Source organism: Chamaea fasciata, unplaced genomic scaffold, assembly GCF_029207755.1.
Source record: "Chamaea fasciata isolate MVZ Bird 193981 ecotype frontalis unplaced genomic scaffold, bChaFas1.0.hap1 SCAF_26, whole genome shotgun sequence".
Classification (NCBI taxonomy): domain Eukaryota; kingdom Metazoa; phylum Chordata; class Aves; order Passeriformes; family Sylviidae; genus Chamaea; species Chamaea fasciata.
This window is the reverse complement of record NW_027094111.1, coordinates 6,819,737-6,827,084: the sequence shown is the minus strand read 5'-3', so window position 1 is coordinate 6,827,084 and position 7,348 is coordinate 6,819,737. Positions and strand designations below refer to the sequence as shown.

At 51.2% G+C, this 7,348-nt stretch overlaps 1 long non-coding RNA gene across 1 annotated transcript; it reads left to right on the top strand.

The window, feature by feature from the left end:
* The first annotated feature begins 2,434 nt into the window (after positions 1-2,434).
* LOC136301571 (uncharacterized) lies at positions 2,435-4,002 on the top strand. The gene is made up of 3 exons (XR_010723901.1): positions 2,435-2,660; positions 2,756-2,884; positions 3,351-4,002. It is a non-coding gene; the product is annotated as an uncharacterized lncRNA (long non-coding RNA).
* Positions 4,003-7,348: the final 3,346 nt, after the last annotated feature.

Sequence of the window (7,348 nt, the reverse complement as noted above, 5' to 3'; positions counted from 1 at the left end):
GCGTCAAACGCTGTTTCCGAGCTCTCCACAGGCAGAGAAGCTGTTTGCAGCACGGCAAGTGCTTCTCCTAGCCTGGGAAGCGAGCAAACGCCGTTTGGCCGCGCCGAGTGCACTCTCCGGCGCTTCGCTCGCAGGCCGGCCTGGAACAGCGTCAAACGCTGTTTCCGAGCTCTCCACAGGCAGAGAAGCTGTTTGCAGCACGGCAAGTGCTTCTCCTAGCCTGGGAAGCGAGCAAACGCCGTTTGGCCGCGCCGAGTGCACTCTCCGGCGGTTCGCTCGCAGGCCGGCCTGGAACAGCGTCAAACGCTGTTTCCGAGCTCTCCACAGGCAGAGAAGCTGTTTGCAGCACGGCAAGTGCTTCTCCTAGCCTGGGAAGCGAGCAAACGCCGTTTGGCCGCGCCGAGTGCACTCTCCGGCGCTTCGCTCGCAGGCCGGCCTGGAACAGCGTCAAACGCTGTTTCCGAGCTCTCCACAGGCAGAGAAGCTGCTTGCAGCACGGCAAGTGCTTCTCCTAGCCTGGGAAGCGAGCAAACGCCGTTTGGCCGCGCCGAGTGCACTCTCCGGCGCTTCGCTCGCAGGCCGGCTTGGAACAGCGTCAAACGCTGTTTCCGAGCTCTCCACAGGCAGAGAAGCTGTTTGCAGCACGGCAAGTGCTTCTCCTAGCCTGGGAAGCGAGCAAACGCCGTTTGGCCGCGCCGAGTGCACTCTCCGGCGCTTCGCTCGCAGGCCGGCCTGGAACAGCGTCAAACGCTGTTTCCGAGCTCTCCACAGGCAGAGAAGCTGTTTGCAGCACGGCAAGTGCTTCTCCTAGCCTGGGAAGCGAGCAAACGCCGTTTGGCCGCGTCGAGTGCACTCTCCGGCGCTTCGCTCGCAGGCCGGCCTGGAACAGCGTCAAACGCTGTTTCCGAGCTCTCCACAGGCAGAGAAGCTGTTTGCAGCACGGCAAGTGCTTCTCCTAGCCTGGGAAGCGAGCAAACGCCGTTTGGCCGCGCCGAGTGCACTCTCCGGCCGTTCGCTCGCAGGCCGGCCTGGAACAGCGTCAAACGCTGTTTCCGAGCTCTCCACAGGCAGAGAAGCTGTTTGCAGCACGGCAAGTGCTTCTCCTAGCCTGGGAAGCGAGCAAACGCCGTTTGGCCGCGCCGAGTGCACTCTCCGGCGCTTCGCTCGCAGGCCGGCCTGGAACAGCGTCAAACGCTGTTTCCGAGCTCTCCACAGGCAGAGAAGCTGTTTGCAGCACGGCAAGTGCTTCTCCTAGCCTGGGAAGCGAGCAAACGCCGTTTGGCCGCGCCGAGTGCACTCTCCGGCGGTTCGCTCGCAGGCCGGCTTGGAACAGCGTCAAACGCTGTTTCCGAGCTCTCCACAGGCAGAGAAGCTGTTTGCAGCACGGCAAGTGCTTCTCCTAGCCTGGGAAGCGAGCAAACGCCGTTTGGCCGCGCCGAGTGCACTCTCCGGCGCTTCGCTCGCAGGCCGGCCTGGAACAGCGTCAAACGCTGTTTCCGAGCTCTCCACAGGCAGAGAAGCTGTTTGCAGCACGGCAAGTGCTTCTCCTAGCCTGGGAAGCGAGCAAACGCCGTTTGGCCGCGCCGAGTGCACTCTCCGGCGGTTCGCTTGCAGGCCGGCTTGGAACAGCGTCAAACGCTGTTTCCGAGCTCTCCACAGGCAGAGAAGCTGTTTGCAGCACGGCAAGTGCTTCTCCTAGCCTGGGAAGCGAGCAAACGCCGTTTGGCTGCGCCGAGTGCACTCTCCGGCGCTTCGCTCGCAGGCCGGCCTGGAACAGCGTCAAACGCTGTTTCCGAGCTCTCCACAGGCAGAGAAGCTGCTTGCAGCACGGCAAGTGCTTCTCCTAGCCTGGGAAGCGAGCAAACGCCGTTTGGCCGCGCCGAGTGCACTCTCCGGCAGTTCGCTCGCAGGCCGGCCTGGAACAGCGTCAAACGCTGTTTCCGAGCTCTCCACAGGCAGAGAAGCTGTTTGCAGCACGGCAAGTGCTTCTCCTAGCCTGGGAAGCGAGCAAACGCCGTTTGGCCGCGCCTAGTGCACTCTCCGGCGGTATGCTGCAGGCTGGCTGCGAACAGCGGCTGGGCGCGGTTTCCGTGCTGCCCACAAGCAGAGAAGCTCCTCCAGCACCGAAAGTGCATTTTCGGGGCTGGGAAGCAAGATTTCACTTATTCATTATCTGCAGTGCGCTTACCTGCTCGGCGTGCTTTGCGGCGGCTGAGATCCTCGAGGAGCGGCAGACACGCGTCTCCCGGGCCGGGAAGCGTGGCCTCGCTGTTTCGTCACTTCCGGTGCTCCTGCCGTGCGTGCAGCGCTGTGCAGAGGCGGAGGAGCTCGAGGAGCGGCGGCCACGCCTCTCCGGGGCCGGGATTGGAGAAGTCGCTTGTTCGTCACCTGCCGTGCGCCTGCCGTGTTCGGCGCGCTCTGCAGTGGTAGAGAAGCTCGAGCAGCTGCGGCCGCGCGTCTCCTGGGCCAGGAAGCGAGAACTCGAGCCCGATGAGGAGTGTCTGCTTCTGCTTTTAACTTGTGGAAAGTTCAAAGCCTGTGGCTGTAAAATTAGCAGCAATACTGGTGCCTTCTTTTATCGCTCAAGGTCACTGGCCAGCAGGGAACAAGAAGTGTCCCAGGACTTGTTGGTGCCCTGCCAGAGAGAGAAGCAGCAAATGGTGTTGAGAGAATTTCTGGGAGTGCATGTGGGATCCTGCTTTTCTTGACAGCTTGAGAAATGATCTGAACAGAAAAAATATCTTTCTTTTTACAGGAGAATCTGATGTGGAACATGGGACCAGGATGACTTGCTGTGACTTCTTGAAAGCTGGAAAGAAGGCGATGTTAATCTTTTTGGCTAGAGGCAAAGTGTCTGCAAAGCCTTGGAAGAAGCCTATGCCAGGTAAGTGAGGACACGAGCAGGAAAACACCTGGAGGCTGTGATGTGATTTCACAGAGGGTTATGGATTCCTGTCTCAAATGTCCATGTGTCAGTAGGGCTGGATCCAAGTGCCCCAGTGGAGAGGCAGGGTTGTCCTGCGTTCCAGCTTTTTAGTGGCTGGAGTTTTGCCCAAGGAAGAGCAGCATCCTGATTTTGCTGCCATGTTCAGCCAGCACAGAGCTGTTGGGTGCCTCCGTCCAGGAGCAGCAGGAGCCTGGATTTCTGTCCCTGGGATTGCCTTGCTGTCCAAGACGAGGGCTGAAGGTGAGGGGCAAGGCAGCGCTGGGAGCTCTGGGAGTCAGGAGTGCCAGGCCTTTCATCTCCTGGTGCTGCTCAGGTGTTCACCAGAGGGTTTTTTTGACGGCCTTTGGCTTTCTGGATGGAAGCAAAAGGGTCCTTTCCCCTCCCTGCCTTCTGTCATTCCCAGGTCAGCCCCTGCTCTTTGCTGGCAGGCTAAATAGCCTCAGGAGTGGGCCGAGGAAGTGCTGCCTGATCTGTGAGGTTCCACAGGAGATGGGAGCAGGCTTTGCGCAGAGGTTCAAGCACCTTGGGACTTCCTGAAGGCCTGAGGCCTGAAGCAGAGTCTTGAGGCAAAGCTGACCTCTGGGTGAGCCTTCAACCCAGATGTTGTGTTTGTATCCTGTCGGCAGTGCGGTAGCCAGGATCATTAGTGTTCTGGGCTAGGTCCGTGCTCATTAGTGAAACATGGCTTGACCTTTCTGTGTTCAGAGGCCGGACAGGGCCCTGAGATGAGTCCTGTGGCCTTGTTGGGAGGAGCGGGGCCAAAGGCAGCTCCTGCATTGCTCCTGAAGCCCTGGCCAGGCTTTGGGGCGACGCCGGAGGAGGCTGAGCCCAGCTGTTCCCGCCGTGGGAGTTGTGTGCGCCTGTTTATTGCAGCATTTGCCCGACCTGGGCCCTGTCCCGGCACAGCCGGAGCCTCTTGGCCTGCGGGCGGACGCACCCGCGGGAATTGCCAGTTCTGGGGGGGCTCTCCAGGGCTGGGTTGTGACAGGGGATTCCCAGCTGCTGGGGGTGAGGCTCAGGGTCCCTGGTGCTGGATCTCAGTCCCTGTAGGTCACCTTGGGTAGCAGTGCTGGGGAGCATTGCTGAGCTTCTCCTTGGGAGGTTCTTGGCTGCTCTGAGCTGTCGCCAAAGACCCTGAGCTCCTGAGGTTGGTGTCTGTGTCTTTGGTGCTGACCCTGCCCCCTGGCCAAGTTACTTTGGAGGGTTTGAATAGGGTCTAGGGCTGAGTGCCCTTTGGGCAGTTTGCTGCCAGTCTGGTGTGCTCCTGGAAGTGCCGCTGACCTGCCAGGACTGAGGAGCTGCTGACTGGGTGCTGCTTCTGTTCTGCAGTGGGAGCAGGTAGCCCCTTGGAGGGCTTATAGAGAAACCTGGAGATGGGCTGGGGGAGCCTGAACTGGGATCTTCTCCCTTGCTGACCCTTGATAATAGGGCAGTAGGGAGTTGCACAATTCTATCTAACTCTGGCTTGCTTGGGCAAATGAACAGAGCTCTGCAAGGTCCTTGAATGTGTGGGGTTTTTGTTGTAGTCCTGGTTTAGGAGCACCTTCTGTCCTAAAGGAAACAAGTGGCTCTTGCTGCCACTAGGGGACCTTAGTTCCTTTCCTTCAAAATGTTTGTAGTGCTCTGCAGCTGATGTGCTGCTATAAACGTGTGCAAGGTTCTTGTCTTTGCATTGCATTTCATCATATTCCATGTTGGATCGAATGTCCACATTCCAAGAGAGACTCCAACCTTCCCTGGCAAATACCTGTCTATCAAAACCAAGACAGTCTCCTAGCCTGGAAGCAAGAAATTGCTTTAGGCGGATCTAAGTGCTCTCGGTGGCTCTTTCTGTAGCTTTGCTTGGACCAGCAGCCCCGCGCGGTTTTTGGGCTCTCCACAAGCAGAGAAGCTACCGCAGCCATGCAAGTGGGTCTCCTAGTCTGGGAAGCAAGAAATCGCTTTTTCGGCAGATCTTGTGCTCTCTGAGGCTGTTTCTTGTAGCTTTGCTTGGAGCAGCAGCCCCGTGTGCTTTCTGGGCTCTGCGCAACCAGAGAAGTTACTGCAGTATCGCAAGAGGGTCTCCTAGCCCGGGAAGCGAGAAATCACTTTAGGGGAAAAAAATCGAGTATCTCAAGTAGTATTGGTTAATCAGTGTTTATTATCTTGGTGCCGAAAAATTCATAATCAATAGAGCAATTCTTATTTTATGAGCAATCTGTTTCTAATAGTAATAAGATTTGGCACATTAAAATTTTTTTTGAATGATATAAAGATATTTTTTTTAAAAAATTGCAGACTGTTTATAGGCACGTTGTTTAGCTCCTCAGACTCATGCTAGTGAATAGGGTTTTTTTAAGAACTATTAATCTCTGCCAAACTATTTCAGAATTTATTTCAGGGAAGTAGTTGATGATTTTTTTTAGCTTCGATGTTGGGGAAGATGAATCAGGGAGACCTTATAAATATGATTGTTTAGGAAAAGATTCTGAAAATATGAAACCTGTAATAGAAATGGAAGCTTACTTTGAGTTGTAAGATACCGAGTCTTAGTTACTATATAACCTAAAAACAATAGCCTAGCTAGCTGAAGAAGAATCCCTTTTGATGGAATGATACCCTTCTGCTAGCTAAGGAACCAAAGGTCAATGTAGCAAAACAGAAAAGTCTAAAGAGTAGTTTTTAGAGTTTAAAATATAACATAGTATGGTAATGTAGTAGTTCTTATAGGCTATATGTAGATTCTATAGGATTTTGTGTCTTGTATTGGTTGGTCACTGTAAATTAGAATATTCATCACAAAAAGAGATATAATACATTGTAAGACAGACCTCGCTCTCTATTCCTGGCTTTTACTTCTACCTCTTTTAGCTCTTACTTCTTCCTCTCAATTCCTTGCTCTTCCTCTCGCTCTCTCTGGGACTTCCCTTCAGCCGAGGCTGGTGGCTGAAGGCAAGGCCCTTTTTACCCACGACCCATGCAATAAAACCACGTATTCTAGAATCTCAGGTCAGCAGAATTCCTTCTCCCTGCTGTCCGCGGATGATCCTACACTTCATCTTTGTTCCAAGTATTTTGAGTTTAGATTTTTGATAAATTCAAGGTATGGATTATACAGATACAAGAGTGAGCAAGAAATTCAAAATACAAAGTTAGTGTGGTTTGTTTTTTAATTTCTTGTCCTGTTCTACTTCCTCATGTATTTCACAGCACGAAGAGGAATAGAGCAGAGTGAGAACTTTGCCAAAAGATATGCTTTTATTCCAGGGAGATTGGAATGGTTCATCTTCTATTTAGTGACAGATAAAAAATTACTTTAGTTGCATTGCAGATTGTTCTTCTTCTCAAAGTAAGTGCTATACCATTTCAGACTATAATTAAAAATGACGTAAAATAACTTCATAAAACCCCATTTTTAATTGTAAAACTTCTTAAATTTTGGCAGTCTGGAAGTATTTTTTTAGAGCATGCAACAATTTTAGTCTTATTTTAAAGAGATATGTAAGACACCTTGCATTTATATACTGATATACATATAAGAATATTACATAGTAGAATTCTAGATATTTTACTCCTGATAATTGCGTATGCTACTCCAGCTGGAAACATGCAGTAGGTACTGTATCATTGGGTTTTATTGGTCCAACTGTATTTTAGAGCTTTTTCACTTCAGAGTAGGAAACAGGACTAGAAAATGATTACTTGTCATTGAAGGAGAACATCTATTCTAAATCCTGAGTGTACAGAAGCTGCAACTCTAAATGGCACATGTGTTTTTAGTCCAACAATAAAACAAGGAATTGTATGTGAAGCATGAGTCTGATGTTCTTGTGAATCCCTGAGATGAGAATGCCTATGCAGAGACAGATAAATTTAGATGGAAAACACACCAAATTCCATGAATTCTGTTAATTGTGATAGAATTTATTCTATTTGAAACCACTTACTGGAATCAAACTGCAAATCTGATTTATAACACTAAGATTTGAGACATGAGAATTCCTTGCATAATTGAGTGAAAAATGTGACGGGTGGGGTGGAAAACTAAATCCAGCTCTTGCAACTTCTGTTGGACTAAATTTGCAGAGGAATAGTCGCAAACTTCCATTCATTATTCCTTTCCTGCTTGTCCACTTCATTGCAGAAACTCTCAGCTTGTAACAAAGGATTTATGTAACCATTGAAGCTGAAACGTGCTGATATTTGTTTGGTTCTAATTAGATTAATGGTGTCCTTAAAATTAAGTGCCTGGGTAAGGTGTGGCTGTTGAAGTTGTATCACTGTGCAAAGAGCTAAATAACCGTGCTTCTCCATGAGGGAAAATGGTAAAGCAGCATACTTTCTGCCCTCTGTACAGAAAATAAAGAACGAAAATCTATCTGGTTGTTCTTCGGCTTGAGATCTCAAATTTGGCGTGGTGTT